Source organism: Plecotus auritus (assembly GCF_963455305.1).
Source record: "Plecotus auritus genome assembly, chromosome: 4".
NCBI classification, from domain to species: domain Eukaryota; kingdom Metazoa; phylum Chordata; class Mammalia; order Chiroptera; family Vespertilionidae; genus Plecotus; species Plecotus auritus.
In genome coordinates this window covers 146,394,546-146,409,497 of record NC_137775.1, presented here as the reverse complement: position 1 = coordinate 146,409,497, position 14,952 = coordinate 146,394,546, and the positions used below count along the sequence as shown (strand labels likewise).

At 40.5% G+C, this 14,952-nt stretch overlaps 1 protein-coding gene across 1 annotated transcript in view; it reads left to right on the top strand.

Moving 5' to 3' along the window:
- LOC308246854 (POU domain, class 6, transcription factor 2-like) overlaps positions 1 to 14,952 on the top strand; it is a gene marked incomplete at both ends in the record, with an annotated part of 125,463 nt that overhangs the window by 70,237 nt on the left and 40,274 nt on the right. The window lies entirely within an intron of this gene.

Here is a 14,952-nt window from a genome sequence, read left to right as displayed (position 1 = left end):
TGTTTAGGACATTGTCACCTTTATCATGGAGAGGCTCCTGTGCCTGGATGGAGAGTGATGCACTTCACCTTCGTAAACGTGACAGCCACTTTGGAAGCGAAGGAAGAGATGTACCAGTGTGTCTGTGAGTGTGTGAATGCATGACAGGCAGACTTGCTGGGGTCGTGAATAGTAACCATATTTCCAGGTCCAAAATAATGTGGCTGGCCATTCTGGAAAACTATTCGTAAGGCTAAAGTAATCCAAGAGCATCAAAGCCTAACCACTTGAATTCCAAGTTGTTCATGACCCTATTTTTTGTGACCCATTGAGATACTGAATTTTTTTCAGTTGCATAATTCCAGTACTTCTTGTTTTCTTTCTTATATCTGCACTGGACATTTTGGGCCATGCTCTTTCAAGGCTAATTAAGGGGGCAAGTGATGACCCTATGATTTCAGAAATAATATTTATATCACGGGGTTGGGCTTTGATATGTGAGCTAGGTATTCTTAAAGTGGCATCAGCCCTAGCCGGTTTGGCTCTGGATAGAGCATTGGCCTGGGGACTGAAGGGTCCCAGGTTCGATTCCAGTCAAGGGTACATGCCTGGGTTGCAGGCTCGATCCCCAGTAGAGGGCCTGCAGGAATCAGCTAATCAATGACTTTATCTCATCATTGATGTTTCAATCTCTCCCTCTCCCTTACTCTCTGAAATCAATAAAATTTTAAAAATATAATAATAAAATAAAGTGGCATCAGTAGGTACAAGAGACACCAAAAGCAGCACTCAGCATTTGCCACTGTGTGAGGCTTTGCATGGAAAAGCAGTTCTTTTCAGACTCAACTGTAAGACTAAGTGAAATCAATGGCCAAACAATCTAGCACAATTGGTCACATATTGATAGAATTAAACACTGCTGTTAACGTGACTTGTCATTGATCAGACAAAAATGGAGTTCAGGGAGGAAGTAGATGGAAGCCTTTAGACTCTGTGTTTAAGAGGAAGAAGAAAGAGAAATGAGAATTATTTTGCTCCATCTACTTAAAACATGATTTTTGATTTATCTAGTCACTATACTTCACTCTGGAACACATTTACAGGACCTTGACTTTTTTTCCATTGGTGACATGAGAGAGGGAACTAGAAGTAGCTCATTAAAAATTCAGATATAGATTGTGGGGGGAAAGGGGTGGAGGGAGGTGGAGGAGGCTATAGGGGAGATAAATGGTGATGAACGAAGACTTGACTTGGGGTGGTGAACACACAATACAGTGTACAGATGATATATTGTAGAGTTTGCACCTGAAACCTATATAATTTTGTTAACTGGTATCATCCCAATAAATACAACAAAAAGAAAAAGAAGTAAAGTTCAGATATGTTACACTCAAGGAACATCTCGACCATAAGAATGTTTTGTTTTGTTAATCCTTGCCCAAGAGGTGAGGATATTTTTCCATTGGTTTTTAGAGAGGGTGGAAAGGAGGGGGCAAGGGAAGAGATAGAGAGGAGAGAGATAAGTAGATAGACAGACAGATAGAGAAATATCAATCTGAGAGAGAGATATCAATTGATTGCCCCCATACAAGCCCTGATTGGGGCAGGGATTGAAACTGCAATCCAGGTACATGCCCTTGACCAGGAGTCAAACCCTGGACTCTCCAGTGTGCAGGCCAATGCTCTAACCACTGAGTCATGTCTCCAGGGTGAGATTACCTCTTCGACAGAAGTCTTATAAATTCCTGTGGACAATGAAACAAGTCAACCTAGTTCATAAAACCCATATTCTACTATACCCTAATCTCTGCCTATGAACAGGGATCTACTTGATGAATACAAATTCTGAAAGTGTTTTCCACCATTTGCATGCAGTCAAATAATAACGTAAACTACCGCGGCCAGGAGAATAAGGTCATGTCATTGCTCATGGTGCCTCTGAGCATTGTAGTCTGCTGTTTTAGGGGCTCCACCTCCTATAGCATGCATATGACCAATCAGAGAATGTCCTGTCAGACGAAGTCAGCTGCTGTGTGTAGCCTGTATGTGTGGTTTGCCATGAGGACCCACGTCAATCACTGTGACTTCTGAAGGGTTGTATAAGAGGGAGCAGGACTGTGTCAATACTTGCAAGTCAAGAGAGGGATGGAGTATGTTTGAAAGGGCGATCTCTTTCCTCACCTTGTTTCAAAAAGATTGTGGGTGCATTGGTGAATATATGCAAGGATTTGAGAGTGAAATATTTTCTCTGTTGTGTAGTCTGTTTAATTTCTTCAAAGTACTTCCACAGTCTATAACCATCTTATGCATTTAATTGTTTACCGATTTAATGTCTCCCTGAAAAGAATGCATACTCTATGAGTACAATAATATTGTCTGGCTTTTTCTCCATAATATCAACCTAATGCATAGCTGGGGTGAAGTAATAGCCTGTGGTTTGATAGATTGTGCTGTGCAGTGCACAATTCCAGGGGGTGCTAGCCACATAGAGAACAATGTACTAACTGTGTAAGCTCTGCATGGCATCCCTGAGGGGTTAGAACACAGCAGATAATAAACACCTTTGAAGTGAATGAATACATTTTTATGTCACTGTGGACAGATAAAATACCATATCCTTTATTGAATAAGAAATAAAATAACTATGAAGCATGGGTTCTTTAACATGCATGAGAGACATCTGCAGAAACACAAATTGAAAACACAACTTGCTGAGCCTCACCCTTAGGGTTCCTGATCTGGGGCCCAGGAATTTGCATTTTACCTTTCCCAGTGATCCTAAGGCTGCTGAGAACCATGCTATGAGGCCCCATAGATAGTGATGGTGATAGTGGTGATAGCAGTGAGGCCAGGGACTGTTCCTCTCTCTCCTTCTTCATTCTTTCTTTTGTATTGGAACTCCAGAGTTATTTTCTGAAAAAATCTAAACTTTAAAAATCTAAACTTTAACCCTGCTACAAACTTTTGATGATGCTTGTATCTACAGTTCAGCATAAAGTCCAAATCCTTCCACACAGTGCTTAAAGCTATCTGCTATCTTTGAGAGTCACCAGCCATTCTCCTATATCACACTTAAACTCTGAGTGTGAGATACAGGCACAGAAGAACTATGTGTGTGAACTCGGGTGTGTATCAGCATTACCTATGGGCTCTCCAAAAATACAGATGCCTGGGCCCTGTTTCAGAGATTCTGAGTCAATATGTCCTGGGTGAGCTCTGTCTTTTATTTATTTTTTTAATCCTCATCCAAGGATATATTTTCCATTGGTTTTTGGAGAGAGTAGAAGGAAGGTGAGGAGAGAAAGAAAGAGAGAAAGAGAGAGAAAAAGAGAGAGAGACATCAATGTGGGAGAGACACATCAATTGGTTGCCTCCAGCACGCACCCCTGACTGAGGCCGGGGATTGAACCTAAAACCAAGGTAAATGCCCTTGAACCACCCCCCTCCCACCCTTTGGTATATGGGCTGACGCTCTAACCACTGAGCAAAGCTGGCCAGGGCTGAGATTTGTCTTTTTAAAAAGCTTCACAGATGATTCTGATATACAGTTGCACTAAACTACCAACTTACAGAATATGGGCAAGGTTTTAATGAAAATTGTGTTCAAAATTTAATAATTTTTCATAATAAAAGAATGAATACAAATAAATGAAATAGGCAGTGTACTTAAAGAAAGCAAGAAGATTGATATAAAAGTGAAGACAAAAGTATTCAGTGAATTAGGAAACTAAAAAAGAAATAGAAAGAAAAATGAAATCCAGTCAACAGATCTTAAAGAAACTAATAAGACACAAACTTCTGGTAAATACTTGAAAGTATAGGTTCCCAAGAAATATGAAAAAGTGATGAAATAGATAATTTTATGAGATAGCAATTATGAACATTAACTCAAGAACTTTAAAAATATCAAATATAATCTATTTATCAAGTACTTATCAGGCACTGTCCTAGGCAGAGGGAATATAGCAGTGAACAAAACAGAAAAAATCCCGGCCTGTGTGACATTTACTTTTTATGAACCCTAGTGTCAAACTCTGATAACACACATATAGAGGGCAATAGACCAATCACATATATAAATAGAGATGGGAAAATGTATGTAAAAGACCAGGAAAGGACATTCAATATACACTAAAAGAATACTCATTTATACTCATTCCAGGATTATAATGATCTACACTAATAAAAGAGTAAGATGCAAATTGACCGTACCTTTGTGATACCCACCAGCCAATCAGGAGTGAGTATGCAAATTAACCCAACAAAGATGGCGGGTTAATTTGCATATGCAGGTGCCAAGTGGCCAGGGGCATTCCACACCGCCCCAGCCACTCCGGGCCTCTGGGTAGCATGGGAAGGCGGAAAGGCGGCTCCGGGCCAGAGTGAAAAGGTGGCTCTGGGCTGGAGCGAAAAGGCAGCTCTGGCTGGAGCAAAGGCGGTGCTGGCAGCCAGGGGAAGGAAGGCCCATTCTTGCATGAATCTTCGTGCTTCGGGCCTCTAGTAGTTTAATATTAGCAAATGGATTCATATAATGCATCAAATCACTAAGTGCACTAATTTTAATAATGTTGATCTCAGTAAATACTGAAAAGATCTTTAATAAGATTAAATATCTATACCTGATAAATTCCTTGGAACACTAAGAATAGAAGAGAATTTCCTTAACCTGATAAAGGGCATTTGAAACCAAGAGCCAACTTCATACTTCATGGTAAGGCAGTGGAGACATTTTCATTTAAACCTGAGACAAGAGATGAATTCTTACTGTCACCATTGTTATTTAGCATTGTCTGAAAGTTCAGGCAAATACAATAAACTATGAAAGTAAGAAGGATAACTATAGAAAGGGAAATAAAATTATGGTTATATGATGACAGTATGATTAGACACATCTAGGAAATCCAGGACAACTACTAAATAATGTTTCGAATTAATAACAAGTTAATCAAAAGTGAATGGCTGCAGGATAAATACACAAGCATCAGTGACATTCCTATATAATAACAATAAATTTGTTAGAAGATATAATGACGACTACAACTATGAATAATCAAGAAATGTATGACACCTCTATGAAGAAAATCACAACATTTTATTGAGCAATATAAAAGAAAATGTGAATGATTGGGAGTGCATATTTCATTCTTGGATGGAAATCCTATAAAATAAAATTATCTTTTCACTTAATTAGCAGTTTTCATATAACTGCAATTAAAATCTGGTTAGCTTGACAAAATTTAAATATAAAAGAGTAATTTAAAAAAAAACAAGAAAAATTTAAAAAGTAAATGGTGGGGAGAATGGAGTAGGACTTGTCCTATTAGATACTAAAATGGTATCTAGTAGGACATTATAATGGTATAAACATTATTACAGAAAGGTACCATCCTGAGAAATAAAGGTCAGATCAAAGAACAGTAACAGACATCTCTGAAACAGATCCTCGGATATGTTAATATTCCAGGCAGAGGGAATAGAACAGCATGTGTCAAAGTCTTGGGGTATGAAGGGATCAACATGTTGAAAAACTGAAGTGTAATGTGGCTGGAATGTAAATAAGTTTTGTACGCTAATTGGAACAAACTTTTTAAGATAGCAGTTTTCATGTGCTTTTAAAACATGCAGTTTTAAACATAAAAATAAAAGTCTTTGATCCAGTGGTTCTTCCTCAAAGAATCCTCGAAGAGAGTAGAGGTGAAGATCAGTTAAAAATAGAGATGTTCTTTGCAACATTGGTAATAGTAGCATCGAAGCTCAGTTTAAATAATTGCAACAAGAAACAAGTCAAGTAAATTATTGCAGACAGGGTTAGGGCCTTAGTTCAGTGCTGATATGCTGCTGATCTTGAGTCCATGCTTAGATCTGTTCTGCTCATGCTGTCTGCTACCTGAGCTATTTTGCAGGGTGACTACTACACTTTTGTTGTTTGTTTTTTCTTATTTTTTATGCATTACTCAAAGCTACACTGCTCCTGCTTTTGGTGACATTCACTCCTTTTTAATCCAGATTCTCTGGATGATGTTTTACTGTCATTTGCACTCAAATCCTTCATCTCATGTGATATCTATTTCAGAAGCGAGGCTGGGAAGGGTTTCTGAGGGAGCGCTCTCTAGTGTAAACAGAAGAGGGTTTCCTTAACGGTTCTTCTTTGCTTCTGAATCCAGGAAAGTGGGTAACAGGGATCAACACTTGTTCCTGGTGTGCTCTGTGAGTGGTCACTTCGGGATTTGCCGGTTGATCCAGGCTGTCTTTTCTGGAAAGATATTTGAGGCTGGCTTGTGCTTAATGGTTGTTCTGTATCTAGGAGCTAGACTGTTTGAACTCCTGCTGAACATTGGATGCCAATGCTATTTTATGGGACACTGAACATTTACAACAGATTCAGACCAGAAAAGGCATTTGATTCAGATTTGGGAGCGTGGTAATGTCATTAATCAGCTCCTCTTTTTTTTTTTTAGGGACACTTGTGATTGCATTTAGGGTCCACCTAGATAATCCAGGATAGTCTCCCTATCTTGGCAGGCTTAATTCTATCACATCTGCAAAGACCCTTTTGCCATATAAGATGACATTCACAGGTTCCAAGGATTAGGAAGTACGTACCTTTTGAGAAGCCATTATTCCGCCTACCCCAGGAAGGGAGATGGTAGGATCTTGAAAGACAGTGTAAGCCTTGCTCAGGAGTTTGAAAGTCATCTCAGTGCAGTGGGGCGTCCTGCAAGCTTGTGCAGGTTTGCAGAGAAGGGCTGGTGGCCCAGAGCAGAGGTCAGGAGCCCAGCCACAGCACTGCTGCAGGCCAGGTGTGCATGCTGGGCTCTGAACGAACCTCATGTCCTTCCCCGGACTCTGGAGAGTGTATTTCTTTTGGCCAATCTTAAAGTCACAAATTATTCTGAGGACTTCCTGTGCCACCAGGTGCTCTGATCTAACCCACACCAGAGTCTTTGAATGTTAGGTCAGACATTCAGGGGACGGTGTTCTTCCCTGCGGTGTACCTGGTCTTACGTTCTCTGCCTTTCACCAGGAAAGGATTGAGAGCAAACACAAGCTACACTGACCATTACTGCAAAGTCTCTCCTTTCTCAGGAGTATTTCTAGCCTAATGAGCAACAAGTCTTAACAAAGCAGCTTGGTTGGTATTTCAGGTATTAGGAAGCAGTTGGAGGGGATTTGGGGGAAATGGACTGTACCTCCTACCAGGAGCAAAGTTCACCCTGTTCTTAGGATTTTCCCAAATCCCAATTCACACCCAGCCATCTGGTGCTTCCTTACAGATTGCGCTGTGGGACAAGGAAAGGCCTTATCACATTCTTTATATGTCTTAAACATAATTCCAGAGATCTTTAGTGCTATGTAGTTCTATCCTTACGGTTTATCCCTCAGTCCCGAAAGCATATACCCTAATACTGCAAGTAAAAATGAAATACTGTGGTCTTAAGTTCCACCTCAGTCCCACAATACATTACCAATAATAATTACAATGAATATTTGTGTTGTTGGAAAAATATGTTTACAGATGGAACTTTGGGAATGTCATGAAAGAAGCCTGAAAAAAGTATTAAAAATGTTGTCGCGCCAAACCAAGACTCACTGTCTCCATAAAATACCACAGCGCATTTTAATGTGTGGCTCAGCTCTCCTCTTTTACGAAAGTCGATGGCATGAGCTGGAGCCTTGAGCGCTGCCTCTGTGGCCGGCAGCATCTACTCTGCCTTTGCAGAGAGCCAGTGTTCTGTTCATGCTTCCCAGAACATTCTGAGGGAGCCAGCAGAAGAGACTGTGCAGGTCGTTTGCCATACTGTGTGTAGGGAAAGGAAGATGGATAATGAACTGGTGAAAATTAGATACAGGCTTGGAGATTTCCCTTTGCATTTAGCTACTGTTTTAAAGGAAGAGAAAGAATTCACTCTGGTAACTAATGAAGAAAAAAAAGATAAGGAATGCATTTTAGAAATAAATTAAATTATTGCTAAATAAAGTTTATATAATGAAATTAGATTTGCCATGAAACTTTATGTGCCCTTGAAGTTTTTTCCTTATTGATGAATTTTAAAACTCTTGACTATCAGAAATACATTGAGTCATCTTCTCCTGGCCCAGAAGGAATTTTGCAATTTTTTGTTAAAGTACTCTGCTTGATCACCTTTTTCTCCTCCTATAGAAGAAAAACTTATGTACCCACCCCAGCTCCTTTCCACTATTTCAGACCCTGAGCTAGTGAATGTTAGCAGTTGTGCATGTAATTTTCCATGTGTCCTGTGCTTTTGTACACATTTAGAAAATTATGCAAATATATTTAGATTTTAAAAAGCATATACATTTGTTTATTTAGTATAGATTTAGTTAAAATAATAATTTATTAATTTAACAGATTTTTAGTGATTTATTATGCATATCTAGCATTGTTCTAGATGCTGGATATACAGCATTAAACAAAACAAATAAAAACTCCTGTCCTCACACATGTTCTAATAGATTTTCTTTTCTGAAGCAAGTCTCAAGATATGAAATAGCTTTGGTTTAAGGACTCCATGAGATGAAGGTATGATGCATCCAGACCTCAGTGGTCTCCCAGTTGGTCCTCAGTATGACGATTAGGATCAGAAGGCAGCTGCCAAAAGGTACATGGGGACTAGTGAAAAAGTCCTTCTCTCCTGTTTCCCTTCCTCCCTCCCTTCTTCGGATATTTATTTAGTAGCTGCTAGGTGCCAGGCACTGAGAATGTGAACTTGAACACAGATTGGCCCCTGCCTTTGAAGAATTGCCTTCTTAAATGGTGATGGAAGGGGACTTGACTTTGGGTGGTGAACACACAATACAATACACCGATGATGTGTTATAGAATTCTTCACCTGAAACCTATATAATTTTATAAACCAATGTCACCCCCATAAATTCAATTTAAAAAGGAAGGAAAGAAAGAACGAACTTTGGTGTATTTGTTAGGCCTATTTGCAAATGTGTGGAGTGAACTTACCTGACTTTGCATCTTCCTACTTCTATCTGGCAATGATTTTAACAGGTCCTAATGAAAGTGGAATCACTTGGAAGAGGTTTTTCAAGTGTTTTATTAGCTCTGTCTCACCCTTTGGGTATAGGACTTGGAGCATATGAAAAAAAATAAATTACAAAACACTAGATACAAATAAGGATTTGATTACGTAAATACATTTCCATATATTCTATGTGTGTTTGCATATATACATAGAAAAATGCATGGAAGAATGTATATTAAACATTTTATCTGAGTGGTGGGATGATGGATATTCTTTATTAACTTCTTTATATTAATTTGTATTTTCCAAATTTTCTACAATAAGAATATATTACTTTCTAAATTATTTAAAATAATTTTAGGTTGTAAATATTTTCCTGTCTGATAAAATTTTCAGGGAAACTAAATGTAGCTTAATCAAGTAAACCCTACTGATGGATAGCACATATGTATATGCATTTAATTGTAGGAAACAATATCTGAGCTGTTTGGACTTGAGCGTATAGCACACAAATGTTCTGAAAGATATAAATTTAATCTATCTGTCAATTAAGATTGCTTGTAAACAAATAACAAACAAACAAGGAAACACGTTTTCATTTGTAAAAATTGGTTCCATGAAACATATTTTGAAATGAATGGGCAAAAGCCCCAAACTGAGTTAGCTGTGTCTCCACACCACTCCTGGTTCATCCGTCTATGCTCAGCCACTGAGCCATGCTGGCTGTGTGGTTGAGATACTTTTGCTTTGTTCCATCCATCACTTTCTCTCTCCATCCCTCGAACGAGTCAGCCTGTCTCTGGGCAACATGGGCTTGCTATGTATGAATGATCATGGCCCTCCATTGATGACCCATGTGCAAGTTAATTCTATATCTAGCCACATACTTACTTGTCGGAATTTTATGGCAAAATATTACCAAAAAACCTTTTGGGGGGAAAAAAGTATGAGGTAATTGACAGAATTGAGGGAAGATTCCTCATTCAGAAAAACAAAAGGCTTTTTCTTATATTAGAACTTATTCCGTGGGGAACAATGTGGAATTGACTCTTCCCACCTTATTCTCCTAAAACAGTGGTCGGCAAACCATGGCTCGCGAGCCACATGAGGCTCTTTGGCCCCTTGAGTGTGGCGCTTCCACAAAATACCACAGCCTGGGCGAGTCTATTTTGAAGAAGTGGCATTAGAAGAAGTTTAAGTTTAAAAAATTTGGCTCTCAAAAGAAATTTCATTCGTTGTACTGTTGATATTTGGCTCTATTGACTAATGAGTTTGCCGACCCCTGTCCTAGAAGTATTTTGTCCTATGGGAAGTGGGGAGCCCTGTCCTCTGAGGTCCCATGATCTCATATACAATGCTGAGGTGGCATTGTTTTCTTTGCTATTAAACATGGGCGTGTGTTTTTTGTCTCTTCTAGAAGGTTCTTTTCCTGATGGAGGTCAGCAAGCTGCAAGGTCTAGCATTGATTGATCCCAGTCTCGTGTGCCATTTTACAGAGCTGGAGGAACAACAGCTTGAGCCACTACACAGTAAAAGTGGTTTTATGTTTCCAGTCCTGTCCTAAAGTAGTTTTAGAGGTCAGTGTTAATCAATAAATCATTCTGATCACATGTATCCTCTCTGGGGGCCCATTAGCTGGTGGGGACGACTTAGTGGTCTCACCATCTGCTTCCTTAGATCAGAAGACCTGAGGACCACAGGTTCAAATCCCTGTTGAGCTGATGTAGCTCTTAGCTCTTCTGAGGTAGATAAATTGAGCTTCACATAGTTTGTTGTACAGAGAGTTCTATGAAGCATCATCTGCTATCCAATGACAGTACAATAGCTATTACCTTTTTATTTAAAATGAGACAATGCTTGACTATTCATATACCTTCTTTTTCCATTTAACTGTCTAATAAACCAGATTTATGGCTTCTGATATAGCTGAATTAATTTGACTTTAATACACAGAATGTCATGAGAATGATGGCTTTCTGTGGATAATCCCACACTCTTCTATGTGCACAGATGATGTGAGGGTTTAGGAGAGAAAGAGTTTCAAATCAGGTGGTTCCCAATCGACAGGAGAGGATTTGAGTCAGGTATTAATAAAGAGTGGGACTGTCATAAACCCTCTTGAAAGATGGGAAATTGGCTTTCTACGTGTAATCCCAGGGCAGTGCTGTAGATGTTGGTACAAGGTCCCACCACCCAGATGCTCCCTGTCTTGTGGTAACAGAAATTTATGTAGGTATATTTTTCTGCTTGTGCCTTGTAACTGGTCAGATTATCAGGATGAGGGTAACATTCAGGCAGCATTATCTTCCTTAAGTAGCCAAGAGGGCACATGAAAGAGAAAGAAGTAACCTAAAGGCCCAGGGACATTGTTCATCTGTGTTTTATATAAGTACTAGAGGCCTGGTGCATGAAATTTGTGCACAGGGTGGTGTGTCCCTCAGCCCAGCCTGCACCCTTTCCAATCTGGGACCCCTAGAGGGATGTCCGACTGCCCGTTTAGGCCCGATACCGGTAGGATCGGGCCTAAACAGGCAGTAGGACATCCCTCTCATAATCCAGGACTGCTGGCTCCCAACTGCTCACCTGCCTGCCTTCCTGATTGCCCCTAACCGCTTCTGCCTGCCAGCCTGATCACCCCCTAACCATTCCCTGCCAGCCTGATTGATGCCTAACTGCTCCCCTGCCAGCCTGTTTGCCCCTAACTTCCCTCTCCTGCAGGCCTGGTCCCCCCCAACTGCCCTCCCCTGCAGGCCTGGTCCCCCCGCAACTACTCTCCCCTGAAAGCCTGCGTCTCTCCCAACTGCCCTTCCCTGCAGGCCCGGTCGCCCCCAACTTCCCTCCTCTGCCGGCCTGGTCACCCCTAACTGCCCTCCCTTGCAGGCTTGATCACCCCCAACTGCCCTCCCTTGCAGGCCTGGTCCCTCCCAACTGCCCTCCCCTGCTGGCCTGATCCCTCCCAACTGCCCTCCCTTGCTGGCTATCTTGTGGTGGCCATCTTGTGTCCACATGGGGGCAGGATCTTTGACCACATGGGGGCAGCCATCTTGTGTGTTGGAGTGACAGTCAATTTGCATATTACTCTTTTATTAGATAGGATACTCATGCAATATAAGAAAATGCCGCTAACTACGAGTTTTCGTCGGGTATGGTTATATCTGAAACCAGAGACCAAAAGTGTCAGGAATGTTTACATGATTGAGAGGCTTAGCATCCTTAAATAAGGTCCTAAATGGTCAGTACATATTAATCCTCCGCAAGGAACCTCTGGGAATAAACCAAGGGCCATTATTATCTTCTAGACTTGTGGATGAATAAGTGGACTCCAAATGGTTGCTAGGGACTGACCGTGGCAATTGTTTATTTCAGAGGTCTGGAAACGGCACAAGAACCATTCTGTCCCCAAGGCTCTGCCTGTCATCCTGGATGCTGGAGAGAGATATGAGGAAAAGAGCGGGTTGCAGTTCTCTTTGGGGCTCAGGCCTCTCCTCCCTTGTCCCCCTGTACCAAGAGGCTTCCCATTCCTGTGGACAGAGCCTACCAAGAGATGGTGGGTGGCTAAGCAGTGAGGAGCGTGAGCCCAAGAGCCCCAGTCTCTCCGTGGCTGGGCTGGCTGAGCTTCCCAAGGTCACTCAGTGATTTGCTGCCAGAGTGGAAATCAGTTGCAAGGTCCCCTGACTCTGCCTCCTGGTCTCCATCCATTAGACCATGTAGCTTCTCAGCACCAGCGGGACACACTCAGGACACTTTAATTTCAGAGTGTGATTCCATGTCTATTTTTCAGCGATTTGCTACAACATTCTGGGAAAGTAAGCTTTAAATTTCCTACAATCCAAATCATTTTCTAGTTTACTTATAAGTGATTCTGAAACAGTTGGCCCTGGAAAGCTGACAACTTGATAAAATGTATCTTTCAAATCAACCTAGTGCTGCCTTTATATATAGTTAAATCATCCAAATCCAGGGTGCAGAGTTCAGACACGGAGATCTGTTCTCGGGCTGCCTGTCACTTTGGGCAAGAAAACTCTCAGAGTTATGCTCGCCTACACTTAGTCAAGTGTGGTCTCTTGGGGAAGAAGTAAGCACTGGCTTTTGTCACGTTTATCTGCTTTTAGCCAATAAGAAATTGTTTCTACAGTTATGTGAATTGGACAAAGGTGGTTTAGAGAGACTTAGTGTCAAATCATTATTATTGTTGTTGTTAGTAGTAGTATTGTTAGAAGGTTGAAGAGCAATCCTAAGCATTCAACACCAATGATAACAGTTTCTATTGCTTAAAAAAATAGACAGATCTGTATTTGAACTGATATGGCATCGATTTATGAAACCAAGGTGAGATGATGGAACACTAGCACTTCCCCTGCACCTGCCAAGGCTCCCAGATACAGTGGCTTGCCTTATTTTGCTACAATAAGGCTGCATTCCATCCTTTGGGAAATAAAGGGGCCAAGAGTTTGAAAAAGTTAAGAATCATTTCAAAACATCTAAATTTATATCCAGAGATTTTGGATTTCAACAAAAGGGTTTTGGTGCTTTCCTATTTCAGGGTAAATCAGTAAGTCAGTCTCGATACCACCATTGTACTTGACAATTAATTAAAAATTAATTGAAAGAAGAAAACAGGCACAGTGGTTAAGCTGATGGTCTTTCAGTTTCCACAGCCCAAGTAAAATCATGGTGCTACCTGCTCAGTTCTTTCTAAAAAATAAGAATGTAAAAATCAGTAGTTGAGTGCCTGAACATCCTGGCAAGAGACTGCAGTACCACAATTGACCTTTGATAAATGTATTCAGCCAGGTTGCTGGGAGGGCAAGTGATCAGATGGGTACTCCTGCCACTGGTGTAAGGATAAGTGACAGCTAACTTAATATTACCTGCCACATATAACATTCACAACTAAGTGAGAGATACAAATAAACATTTATGGGATCTACTAGGAATATGGCTATTCTGTGGTGATAATTAGCTTTAAAACATGAAGGCAGATTCTCTAAGCGAAAGATTTCAAAGTACAAACATTAACTCAATGAAGTTGTTTAAAATTAACTTACAAAGCTTATGTTTCCTGTTTGCCCCATTACTCTACCCTCTGACCCAGTGGCTGTGCAAGGCATATAAAAGAGTCATAGGCTTTGGAGAAAGGTTGAGCTGAATTTGTATCCTGTTTCTATAGGGCTTTATGGCCTTGGCATATAAGCTCTCTTGGCCCAGGAATAATGTCCATACAAAGTTTCTGTAGAATTAAATGCGGTAAGATATGCAGGGTAGGGCAAAATTAGGTTAACAGTTGTTCGTATGGAAAATAACACAATACTTAATAAATAATAATAGAAGAATAAACTGTGTTTCACGTAATCACAATTATAAACTTACTTTTGCCACATCCGGTTACTACAGTTACTGGGTTATGGTATGGTAGCTAAACATGCATTTTTCACAAGGCCATCTAAACCACAGACCCTTATCGTATCACTTAGAAGGATCGTGACAGAATTGGCTAGAGTTCATTTACTTTTGAGACTTTTCCATTATTCGGTAGTTATTTTGCAGCTTCCTGTGGTTTTGCCCTTTTAGTCCTGTCTTTAGTCTTCGTTCAGCCACACTATTTATGCCCTATATATGCTTTAGATTGATTGGGATAATGTGTAAAACACAGTTTGGGGAGCTGTGCAACATGAGACAAGTGTTATAACTGCTCTGTTACTGAGAAAGGAGCTGGAAATTTCAGAGATACTAGTTAGAGGTTAATGGGAAAATGTCAGAGTGGGCTTTGCAAACTAGCTACACATCTGAAGGACTTAGCCCTGGAGTTTTATAGAGGGAAGGAATCTTCAAGACAGTCTAGTTCTACTCATTTATTTAATGAGGAGTTAAATAACTTGCTCAAAATCATTCAGGACCTTTCTGAAGACTCAGGGCTGAAACCACCTCTCCCCACTGCTCATCCAGGGCCCTTTCACTTCTGTGCCAACCTCTTCAA